At 37.5% G+C, this 13027-nt stretch overlaps 1 protein-coding gene across 1 annotated transcript in view; it reads left to right on the forward strand.

Moving 5' to 3' along the window:
* grin2ca (glutamate receptor, ionotropic, N-methyl D-aspartate 2Ca) overlaps positions 1 to 13027 on the forward strand; it is a 56681-nt gene that overhangs the window by 4262 nt on the left and 39392 nt on the right. The window lies entirely within an intron of this gene.

Genomic DNA, 13027 nt, shown 5'->3' on the forward strand with positions numbered 1-13027 from the left:
TTGATGTGAGGGATTACGTTGCATTCATTTTGCTGTCTGAGATCACACACTGCCACAGAGAGACATTCGATCTTTGCACAGAGTCACATGGAGTAAATGAATTACTCTGGGGCAGCACTGCTGCTCTTGCTGGCAGTTTAACGAATAGACGTGGTTTTATGAAGACGACGCTGAAAGCCATAACAACAGTAAATTCAATGACCATTTGAATTATGTTCACCCAAAATTAAAAATTCTGTCCTCCCTTATGACTTCCTCTCCTTTGTGTAAGTCAATAGGAGATGCTTTAAAGAACGTCCACGCTGCTCTTGAGTCTGTGCGACTCTATTGAACAATTCATAAAAATGGCTTAGTGTGAGGAATTGACCAAAAGTTTCCACACGAGACAAAAAGTCATACACGTTTTGAACGGCATGAGGGTGAGTGAATGGTCATGTTTTACTTTAAGGCGAGCTGTTCCTTTAAGACAGCTTTGTTTTCCAGTATTTTAGATGAGTGACTGGCACTGCTCACACCGCTTGATGAAATCTGTCTCTCAGAAACAACATCCAGTGCTGCATCACACCATACAGGACAATGCTTCGTCAGCAAGTTGTTACATTATGTGTTGCCCAGAGCTGATCAGCTTAATGAAATGTTTAAATGACTTTAAACTGACTCCCTCGGTGAGGACAATCTGATAACAACAACAACAACACGCTTAGCGGTCATTCTCAAAATATGAAGAATACTGAAAGATATGATTTGATGCCACAAATGATCAAACTATCAAATTATTTTAACAACCGGTTGTATTCAGAAAAGCATACTTGACAGATGGATGGACAGACGGACACACACACACACACACACACACACACACACACACACACACACACACACACACACACACACACACACACACAGACAGACAGACAGACAGACAGACAGACAGACAGACAGACAAATAGGCAAGAGATAGATAGCTAGCTGGATAGATAGATAAATGACAGATGTTAGCACATTTTAAGAATAGAAATGCAAGTGACTGTAACGCCTCTTTATTATAAACTTATGTTAAAGGTTAGAGAGGTTAGTCATGCAAATGAGTTCAACTCAACAGTATTAGATGACAGGCGTGACATGGTCACTGTGGGACAGATGAAAGAGCGGAGCTTGCAGGATTGCTCCAAGGTCATGTAGGGGAAATTGTACATTTTTTTAAGCAACAAGCTCCCATGGCCACATAATCTGTCAATCAGTGTAATTCCTTTGAGAAACGGGCAGGAAATGAACATTTCTCCTTTGACTGCAGGTGGGAATGTGATTACGCACGTGTCTCTCTCACACACACACACACACACGAAGCTCTGGTAGCGGGGAACCTCCGTTGGCGCTCAGGTGTAACTGTCAACATAACACGTGTTTGTATTTGTATTCAGAATGCAATCCAAGTGCACCTTGTCCACTATAATGTCCTCTGGCAAAGAAGAAAACAGAACACTGTAGGATGCAACAAAAAAAAATTCATCTAGCATGTCTCTACTCCCCTGCACTGCAGCATAAGGCTCTTAAATTGAATATTACATCTGTAATATTGATGTTTTTTACAAATGCATGCCTTTGCAAATGTATTTTTAAACTTTGCATTTTAAAAGTGGTTGTTTATTGTTCATATAACACGCGCACACTCTTTCACTGCCATGTTGTTCCAAAACTGCTTCTCGTTTTTGCTTCTGAATTTATCTTGGAGAATTATTTTAATTGCTTTTGTCAATACGATAAAAGTATCATTTAAGATTTAATTAATTTAAATAACTGTGGTTAATTACTCACCCTCATGTAGTTCCAAAAGCATAAGACCTTCATTTATTTTCAGAACACAAATGAAGATATTTTTAATGAAATCTGAGAGCTTTTTGATCCTCCATAGACAGCAACGGCTACATGTTCAAGGCTCAGAAAAGTAGTAAGGGCATCATTAAAATAATCTGTGTGACATCAGTGATTCAACCTTAATTTTATGATGGCATGGAAGACTGCCAGACAGACAGGACTTTTTTGATACATCCTTAAAAGAAAGTCATAGTCAGTCAGGGCTGTGTTTCCTAAAAGCAACTACGATCACAGGTTCGGTCATTACACAGAACTTGTGACAGTTGTAGGCTAAAGATGCTTTCTTGAAATGCGCCCCAGGTTTGTATAGTGACAGCTTTTTTCCAGTTTCCGAACGTCATTTGGTTTTAAAAGACTACTGTCAGGATGAAGTAAAGACACGTATGGGGAAATTAGCACTAAAAAGCGGGTGGACAGTTATTCTGCGACTCATCTTATTAAATAAGCATTTCTAGGAGTTTCCCGTTCGATCTGTAAATGAATGGAAAGAGAGTATTTAAATGAATCATGCTATGTGATTTACCAACGTTTACCTCAAAGCATGTCTTAAGGTAGACGGTCATTTGCCCTGCTCTCGGTACACCGTGCCAGACGTTATAGAAATGAGATGTTGTGTCTTTAATGTGCACCTTTAATCCAGAATTTCCCCCTCCTTGCACTCTAACGTTCATTTGCCCATCTGGCCCGGAGTATATACAAATATTTTTTTTTGTAATATTCACACTACGACTGTGACTAACACAGCTGAGTCCCCTCCCTGTGCAAAAGGTCACTGAAAGTTACTACGTTTTCAACACATGGGAGACCGAGGGGCGAATGGGTGTCAATCCGCAAGCCAGATTACAAAACAAAGTGGTATGCTTATACGCGGATTACTCTGTGTGAGTGGGCTGGTGGCAGTGCGAGCTGGAGAAAGCAAGTGTTGTGTGTGAGCCGAGGGAAGCAGATACGCTGCTGTTAAAGCAGTCCAGTGACATCTGGATGAGGGGAGATTCTGTGGCGGATGCCACAACCTCAGCTTAAGGCCGTCTTATCATGATCCCGCACTCCAAATAGCCCACACATCACATACATGTATATATATACGTACCTACATATACATGATAACCCAGTAGATGCTTTTGCTGCGCACCATAACCCAGCATGCACTGGAGTCTGGTGTTAACAGCAGTGCCATGTAAGATATATGGAGTCTACGGCTACATGCGTCAAGTAAAATGGATCGTTGCCCCTGCAACACATTTTCAATTCCAGCGTAATCTGCTGCCTTTCAGATGTTATTACAGTTAAACAGCCTGGAAAAAAAAAAATCCTCACTCTCACGCAAAAAACAGACCAAAAAAAGAAAAAGAAAATCGGCTTGTTGTGCTAAGAAGGTTGACAGTGAGTGAGAAATGTGTTTGGGGGAAAAGATCTTGATGGATGGACTCTTTGCATCCTTCTAGGACTCTGGGTTAATAGAGATCTTCACAGAATGTCCCAGGATCTGGTCCAGGGCCGGACCCGTGTCCTTTCTGATGGTCAAGATTAATGCTGATGAGACAGAAGCCGTGTGAAGAAGGTTATAACCTTTTTTCCTAGAGTTTAGGATAAGATTTGTGTGTAAGGGGCAAGTGTTAATGCTGAAACTGCTTTTTTTCTTTTTCCCCCAACGTTCTTGCATTTAATGTGCAATATTACCACTGTTTGGAAATTTTCTGACTTGCCCCAAATGTTGAGACAAAATGAAAAAAATAGGTATATAAAAAAAAAAAAAAATATATATAATATATATATATAATATATAAAAAAATATATATATATATATATATATATATATATAGATATGCTTCTGTGAATTCAACAGTCTGATGGCTGAAAGTACAAACGTTTCCCATAGCTGTTTGTATCTGCGTCCCGGGGAGGAGGAGGATGAGACATGAATTAAAGGGATGACTAGGATTTTTTTTATAGTGTTTGCGCTACGAATGATAGCAGTAGCAATAAGAGCCAACAAATTGAGAGTATAGAGACCAACTACCTTAGTAATTCTCAGAAACTTAGTTCTGTTGGGTGAAGTAACATGTATAGATTCAGTGATACTATGATACACAACGTGTGTGAATTTGTGATTATATATATATATATATATATATATATATATATATATATATATATATATATATATATATATATATATATATACACACACACACACACACATATATATATATGCAGTATACTCTTGTTAAATTGAACTGACAGAGAACCAGGACAGACCATTTTAAATGCATTAATAATAATATGTTAGGATAAACTTGATTTATTTACATTTTATACAATACGTAACTTTTAAACTTTTAAAAATGCATGATAACTAGACTCCTTATACAATTTTAGGATAATACTTCTATATGATCATGCTAATACAACATAAAATTGGTATCATGCATTTTGAAGTTTTTTTAATTACTTTTTCAGCATTGTGCAGTTCATTAAATGGTCCTGTGGAGTGACAAATGAATGTTTGAATATTCCACGCAAAGCCTCTCAATTAACATAAGGTCATAAAATGCATGCATAGTAATTAGAAAATGGATGTTCCACCGCAGGACACTTCTGTGACTGTCATGTCACGCGTGTATGCATGAACTGATGATTTACTATTTATTAGGAGGATGTCATGAGTGTAATGGAGGAAATGGATAGCCTTTATGGTTGTTAGACATAAATGTCAAACTAAAAGCTTAAAGTCACTCTTAAGTCTGTGAATTTAAGTTAGCGATTCGAGATCTGAGCTAGTAACTCCTTAAACCGAAGCAAGTGTTTGTGTTACGGTTTCAGATCCATTAAAATTTGGGGCTTGTTGAGAGTTTCTCTAGTTGCATTCCATTTGGTATAGTAACATTGGTATTTAGAGGATCTCATCGGGTCTCTATATAATTAGAGAGACTGAAAGAGTTTCGTGGTCACAGACTGAAACGCATGGACGATGTGGACGGCTGTCTAATGTTAGAGCAGTCACCTTGTGAGGCGTTTGACTACCTGCAGCAGCTCTCAGAATCAGTCAGTGTCATGTTAAGCCAGCACGAATGCTGCATGACTGTGCTTTAATGAGTCTTAATGGCTCTTTAATGGCTCGTTAAGCCACAGTCATGCAGCAGCCTTAATGAGCGCCTTATGAGCACGTGCGAATGCTAAAAAACACTGTCAAACACAATACCACAGAGAGAGAGGCAGCACAACTCTCCGGGTCACGCGGGTTAACTTGCTTCTGTTTCATGGTTCGTAATTTACCTTGGGTTGGCAATTTACACTGGATCTTTGGGCACTGCAATTTAGGTTCACAACCGCAAAAGCCTTAACCTAGTGATAAGCATAGCGTGACAAGCTTATAAGATGATGTAGGGTGAGTAGGGAAACTTTTGATATTGAAAGCCTGGGATGGGTGATGTGTTTTTGTGGTTAAAGGTTTGTGGATTCAGTTTAGTAGGTCATGGTTTGACAAACGTGTGCGTGTCCTTTATTTTCATAAGCGTAATGACAGATCACAGTTTGGTTATGATTATGGTTGAAGAATAATATTAACACTTTTTCCAGTAAATTGTTATTATTATTATTGTCATCATCATCATCGATTCCTCTGCACAACACTTTATATTTTAAATTTTTATGCTTCTTATTTTTGTTATCAGTTACAGTGCCTCATTTTTTCCCACATGTTGCTGCCTTGTGTCAAACTGCTTTTAAATGACTTTTTTTCAATCCCATCAACCTACACTTCACACACTATAAGTACAGTGCATAAGTATTAACTTAGCACTTAGCTGAAGCACCTTTATCTTTATAAAGTAGCTGTCTTTCTCCTCCTGACCTCTTCACCTCTCAAGATCTGTCAAGATGTTCAGGTTTCTCCAGAAATATTTGATTGGGTTCAATCCCAGGCTGTGTCTGGGCCACTCAAGGACATTCACAGGGTCTATAAGTCACTCTTCCTGTGTGTTTAGGGTCATTGTTGGAAGGTGTCTCCTGAATTTCTGAATGCTCAGGACTGGGTTTCTTTAAAGTTCTCTCTATATTTTGGTGCACGGAGCTTTTCTTCTGACGAGTCCCTGCCTCTGAAAAACAGTCCCACAGCATGAGGCTGCTACCAGCACACTTTATGTTTGGGATGGTACTCTGCAGGTGATGAGCAAAGCTGGTTTACTTCAAACATTATGCTTGGAATTGAGCTTCGTCAGACCAGAGAATCAGAGGATCCTTCAGGTGCATTAATTTTCAAATTCCAAGTGTTTTTTCATGTCTCTTCACTGAAGAGAGGATTAAGTCTTAAAACCCAGATGGGTGGAGTGTTGCAGTGATGTTTGTCCTTCTGTAGATTTCTCCTATCTCCACATATGATCATGGAGCTCAACACCATCAGGCTTTTGGTCATCAGTCTACCTAAAGCCCTTCTCCATCAGATGCTCAGTTTGACCAGGAGGCTAGATCTAGGAAGAGTCATGGTTGTTCCAAGGATCTTCCATTTTGGCCTGCTAGACCATTTATTGAGACGTGTCTCCTTTCCAAATCATGTCCAATCAACTTAAGTTAACTTCACTTAAAGTGTAGGTACATCTACAAGCAATACGAATACTCCAGAGCTAAACCATCACAGATGATTACTTATGAAATGGAATAAATCAAGTTCTTATTTTAACATAAAAAAAAAAAAATAATAGGGTATGAATGCTTTTGCAAACCACTATATGCACTTTATGGTACTTTTATGTCACAGCTGATGTTATGAAGTTCATATTGCATTTTTTTCGAGTCATGCTGGTGTTTGTGGTGATCGAGTACAGTACAGTCAGCTGCCTGTAACCTGGAAGCACAGCGCGGAGCCTGAGAATCACGATGAATGGCTGCGGGCGGAACAGAGAGAAAGTATATCTGCGCATTAATGTGACAGCTAGTTACAGATGTTTATCATGAGGCCGTAATGACAGGCATCATTTAATCAAGACAACACAAGTAAATATGAACCTGGAGCTTGTCAGGGCCGATGACAGACAGCCGGATGTTGAGTTACGATAGCTAAGAGGTGAAATCTGATGGCAGGCTGAATGAATGCTGCAGTTTAAACATTCGTCAGCGCCACAGACACGAAGATTCAGATTAAAATGGAGCGCTGACCTTGATCTGATGTGACAATAACGGCGCCTGTTTATTGACTCGACTGTTTGTCCAAAAATGAGATCAGTGAAGGTGCGTCTAATTTGAAATGATCCTTTCACATTTCCTACATGTCCATGGGCATTTTATGGGATCAGTTTTATTCTTCCTCATTTAAATCACTTTAAACAAATGCAAATATGGCAAAATACAATGTAATAACATCAACAAAAATGGTGTTTTACCTTATTTAAAAGGATTTAATAGTAATAACAACAACTACAATAGTAATAATAATATAATGATTATATTATTTCATTTTTATTAAAAACTATGTACAATTTAGCATTAACATTTCTCAAATTTAAAAATATATACACATTTATTTTTCTTTTTTTTGCACCACAGCAATGACTTAATTATATTAATTATCTTTACCTTTATTTATAATTTTTTAGATATAATAATTTTTACCTTTTTATTGGCGACTGGATGGGTGACAGTTAAGAGGTAAAATAAGCTTAAACATGGTAAAGCACCATATTTTTATTACTTTACTACTACTAATGCATTCTTGTTTTTATTTATTTATAAATGTAATGTCTATGAGGAAGTGTTTTTTTTTTCTCTTAAAAATAAAGTCACTTATCTTATTATTTATCTATTATATTATATATCTTTTTAAATATAAACTTTTTCCCTTATCCCTAAACAAAGCATTTTATTGTTATTAAGACTCAAACAATTGTCACTTTATATATCATATCATATTTTGTTTTTTAAATTAAAATGATCCGTAATACATAGTGATTATGTAAAGCTGCACAGTATATGTTAAAGAGTCTTTTCGCTCTTGCATGCTGTAATTCTTGTGCAATATTCAATTTTATTTCATCTGATAGGTCAAGCACAGGAGGAGAAGGTTTTTTTTCCAGAGCTTAATACGTTGGCCTAGTATTTCCCTTTTTTTCCTCTTGATATTACAATCAACTCCTGGATATGTGCCATTTTAAGTAGTGCTTTATGGGAAAGATTGCATCTTTAAATGTCACTGTACCATTATGAGGAATTTGCCGGAGTCGGAGTGTGATGGGACTGGAGTTGGAAAGTAATTCCCTTTGACATATCAAAGGGCCGGAATGCTGCGGATGAACGGGAAAATGAACTCAGGGATGGATGGAAATACTTTCCAAAGAACTATACTTTTTTAAAAAACGTCTACTCCTAATGTGTAAGGACTTTAATGGGAATTTTAAATGGGGCTGTTTTTAAATGATTCACTTGCAGAGACAGTGACCTTGAGGTTACCGGGCAAAACAATTTCTGAAAGCTTCAGAAACGGGTTGAGCTTGCACGGATATTTTGGTGCTCTTGTTAAAGCTGATGTACAGTATCAGTGGCAATCGATAAGAGCTTTGCGGCTGCAGCTTTTCTTCTCTCTTTCCTCCACTAGAGGGTGTTGAACACTTCTTTGAGGTTTCAAGCACTGTATTAAGTTCCTGCTGCTGGAGATTGGACCAGACCTGCAGAACGCACGTTTAATCTCCATATATTTTTCCGCTCAAGACACTGTACGAACAAAAGACGTGTCCAAAATAAGAGTGCAGGCGGATAAGGAGCAGAATATGTGAGGGAGAGACGGTGGGGCGCTTCATGCCAGGCTGGATCTGCAAGCGTTACTTTGATCTAATCTGGTCTATGTTCTCAGAGGCAGCACTGATTTACACGAGCCAAATCAGAGAGGTCACTAATCTGAGCAGACACACAAACTTTCTACTGATACAGCTCGGGACAGACAAGGACAGCGACACATATTAAACCCACACAGGGAGCGAGAGAGGTGAGGGGAATGAAGTAGAAATTATAGACTTGTAGATCGCTGGACTGGATTACAGCCCTTAAAGGTGAAGTGTTTTATTCCTCTACCTCTTGGAAATTGGAAAAATAATGACGCTTGTTTATGGATAGCTTCCACCGTGTGCCATTGGTTGGACTAACAGATAGTCCCACCCCCAAATGTCTGCCATTGGTTGAGCAATTACTTCTATTGGGATAGTTGGGTTACTCAAGTGAACAGAATCGGTATTTACATTTTCCAGGAAACACAACCTATATGGATTTCTGGTTTATAGCTCTGGGTATTAAGCTTAGATAGAGCAGAAAAAAAGTTATTATGTGGTGGCAGGCATTGCATTTTAGCACCAAACAGCAGATTATGGGGATGCAGATGGCTTTTAAAAATTTAGAGATTTGCTTTTTTCTTACCCCGATATTTTACCTCAAAATTATGTTTACTGTAAAAAAGAAGATTTATAGGATCTCTAAGATTTAAACTGCTAATTGTTTTTCTATTTATTTATTTACTGTATAATGCATGATTTCTTTTGCATCACAGTATTGACAGTGAAGTATGTAACATTATAAAGCAACCTATTTTTATACAAAAGTCATAAAGCACCATGCTATTATTACTGAATAAACAATATATATTTTTTGCATAACAGTGACGTATATGAGAAATATATTACTGATCATTGCAATTTAAAAAGCACTTTTATATAAACTTTTTTCACAATATTCAAAGCATTATAAATAAGCTTAGACAAGGTAAAGCACCATATTATTATAATTGTTATAAGCTTATTTTCTGTATATTCATTAAAATTCTGTATAACATTAAAAAAATTATATATATATATATATATATATATATATATATATATATATATATATATATATATATATATATATATAATTAGTAATGGCACTAAAGAAGTAGAGTGGTTATTTGACATGAAAACAATATCATATTATTATAGTATCATACAATATTTAAATAGTTTTTATTGGTTGTGACATTCTTAAAAGATTTCATGAGATTCAGCCCAGATGCAGGATGGAGGCTCATTAATGTCTCATAAACATTACTCAAGACACGATACGTTTAAAAAAAACGTTTGATTCTACAACCCTATTAACTCATGTACATCACAATTCTCTGTACGTATGCGCTTATGAATAATGCGCCGCACCGTCTGCATCCACATCAGTTACAGTAGCAATTTATATCAATAAATTGCTGAACATTTCTCAAAGCTGTTACAGCGAACAAGTAAACGCGATCAGTCAACCGAACAGAAAAGCTTGCGCGTTGAAATTAGTATGTAGCCAGTGTATGTCAGAAAAAAAAGAGATTGTTGCCCGTTTAGTTTTTGCTCCACTTGATGGATATTTGCGTAAGTGTACCAAGGCCACGTGGGCCGCGTGTCGTGCGCCTCCTTCCTCCGAGTAAGCGTGCATGTGCAATCTGCCAACTGCTGTGTTGAAATCTGTCAGTGTCGCCGTATAACATGCTGTTGCTTTAACTCATGTTTACCAGTAACCTGCTTTAATCAAACTCGCCGTCTTTTCATTCTTTTCATTTGTCTGTCTGACACATACCGGAATTAAATGGCCATATCGACAAAGGTAACGTGCTTGTTTGGGTCCCCGATGAGCCTGTAGCATTTTGAACTTTGCTTGCGTATCGATAATTCCTCGCGTAGCGGATTTATATGCCTCACATTTGGTCCGGAAAGCGGCTTTTAAGGGATAGTTTCCTCAAAAATACTGAAAGTTCTGTCAACGTTCGCAGAACAAGAGAAAGTCACACAGGTTTGGAACGACATGATGACTAAAGATACATTTTTGAGTAGGCTATCACTTACACATAGAGGTTTACGCGTAGCAAAAAGGGCGGTTTCAAGGTCACGTGTGATTTGATTAACAGGTCGATTCGTCCAGCTCTTCAGTTTTAGAATTACATCTGTGTCCTAAATATCACCTGGAGAATTATACATTATGGCTAAGAGGTTTAGGGTCATTAAGTTGTTTAAAAGAGTCATTATGTTGCTAAAAAGAACATTATTTTGTGTATTTGGTGTAATGCAATTAATGCCGTTTAAGGTTATAAAAACATTATTTTGCATATACTGTACATTGTTGTTTCTCTCCGCTAAGCCCCGCCCCCCTTAAACAGGTCGATCTGTACAAAGCTCATTATTTAAAAAAAAGAAAAAAGAAAAAGTTACTTAAGCAGCAAATGAAAATATCACGGGACACTGAAGACCAGAGTAACGATGCTAAAATTCAGCTTAGCATCATCGGAATAAATGGCTTTTTAAAATATATTAATACAGAAAACTTGTTGTAATAATATTTCACAACGTTACAGTTAAATGCAGCCGTGGTGAACGCGAGAGATTTCTTTTGTTTATAATAAAGCAACTCTTTTGAGTGTTAGTGTGTAGTACATAAAAACATGTCGTGCATAGCCGCTGCAGGAATAAAGTTATCTCTTCCACACGAGACCATCAGATGAGGTGATACCGTCAGGCCATGAAGCATGACATACTAGGGGGGATTACGGAGGATTACATGGTGTCTGGCTCATGAGACACGGTAAATTTGGTCAGCATGTTAAAAGTGGCATCTCCGCGGCGCTCCCTCCAGGCGGCCCGGACAGCTAAAGCCGTTCAAAGACCCGAATCCCTTTAAAAACAGTGCTGAGATTGATGGATAACCCCACGCGTCGATACGGATGTTGTTTAAGGATCGCTGCTTTGATATTACTGGATCTGAGACGCAGAGCGTGAAGGAAGATTGGGCGAGTTATAAATGGAAGATGATAAATGAAAGCTGAAATTAACCTCGGTTTTACGTCTGGGGTTTTTATATCCATACTGGTGGCCTAAAACGAGATTTAAAATCCAATAATGTAACTTTAAGACCAGTGTTTATGGCATCTATTGCCTATTGACTTTTCATTTCAGGGATTATGTTAGATGCCCTGCAAAAAAATAAAGGCGCACAAGTTAGGGGTCATAAATCCCCACGTTCTCCATTTATTGAGAAAAGGAGATTTTTTTTTTCTACGGTGGCCACCATCTGTTGGAAGTGATTTGAGAGCGGTGGCTCTTAGGACAGCAGCTGGACAACCCGGTGACTCAAAACATGCATGCAACTCTAATGGCCTTTAGCATTTAATACAAGAATAGTCCTAAATGGTTTGCCGTGTTAATGCCGACTGACAACAGAACCGGTCTGACATCTGGATTATGAAGTATTACTGCAATGTTGCTACATGGATGAAACTGATCCTTTTACGACCCCACACCTTTTTCTGTGGATGTGCAAAACAGCTTTTTTTTTCTTTTTTTTTTTTTAAATAAAGTATTTTTCAAAACATTTTTGTCTTTGGAATAATGTGTTCCAATAAATCATTCACAATTTGTTTTAATGAAATTTTACTTTTAATAGCAATAAAATGTTAATGTAATGTCCTTAGGCAATTGTAGTAATAGCTGATTTTTTTATAGTTTATAGAGGTACATTTATGATTAACTTTTTTATGCCATCAATAACAAAATTGCCTATGAATCTGCTGTAATTTAATGCAGTAAAACATAAATAAACATTAACGCTCACTGAATCATTTCTTTAACCGATAAAAAAGCTAATTCTTTCAAAAAGTAACCGCCTTCCGTCGCTCGTAGACGCAAAACAGCGCTGTGGTCTTTGTTTGGATATATATTTGTTGTCAAAATTGAGCACAAACAAGCAATATTATGTCTAAAGTCACTTACTGCTTTACTGAACTTATATAATATAACTATCGGTTCGCCTGCTACAGGTTTATTTGAAGGCAACAAACATACTAACATTTTAAAGACAGATAAAACGGACAAACATTAGTAGGCTAAACAAACAAAAATCAAATACCTCGTTGGCTGCATGCCCTGAGAAAGAGAAACAGTCTTTGAATCTTCTTTGTAATTGTTCAAGTCCTTTTTGACAAACTTTTAGCGGAGTATACACGACCTATACGCTTGCCTCTAGCTAGTGGAAGGAAAAGTCTCGCACCTGCGCGAGCGTTTGCGCATGCGCCAGAAAGGAGGTGTCAAAATAAAAGTCTCATAACGTACAAAAGACAAAATAGAACATAAAAGTACACGTAATGAACAAAGAATTATGAATTATG

This window comes from Puntigrus tetrazona, chromosome 3, assembly GCF_018831695.1.
Source record: "Puntigrus tetrazona isolate hp1 chromosome 3, ASM1883169v1, whole genome shotgun sequence".
Taxonomy (NCBI): domain Eukaryota; kingdom Metazoa; phylum Chordata; class Actinopteri; order Cypriniformes; family Cyprinidae; genus Puntigrus; species Puntigrus tetrazona.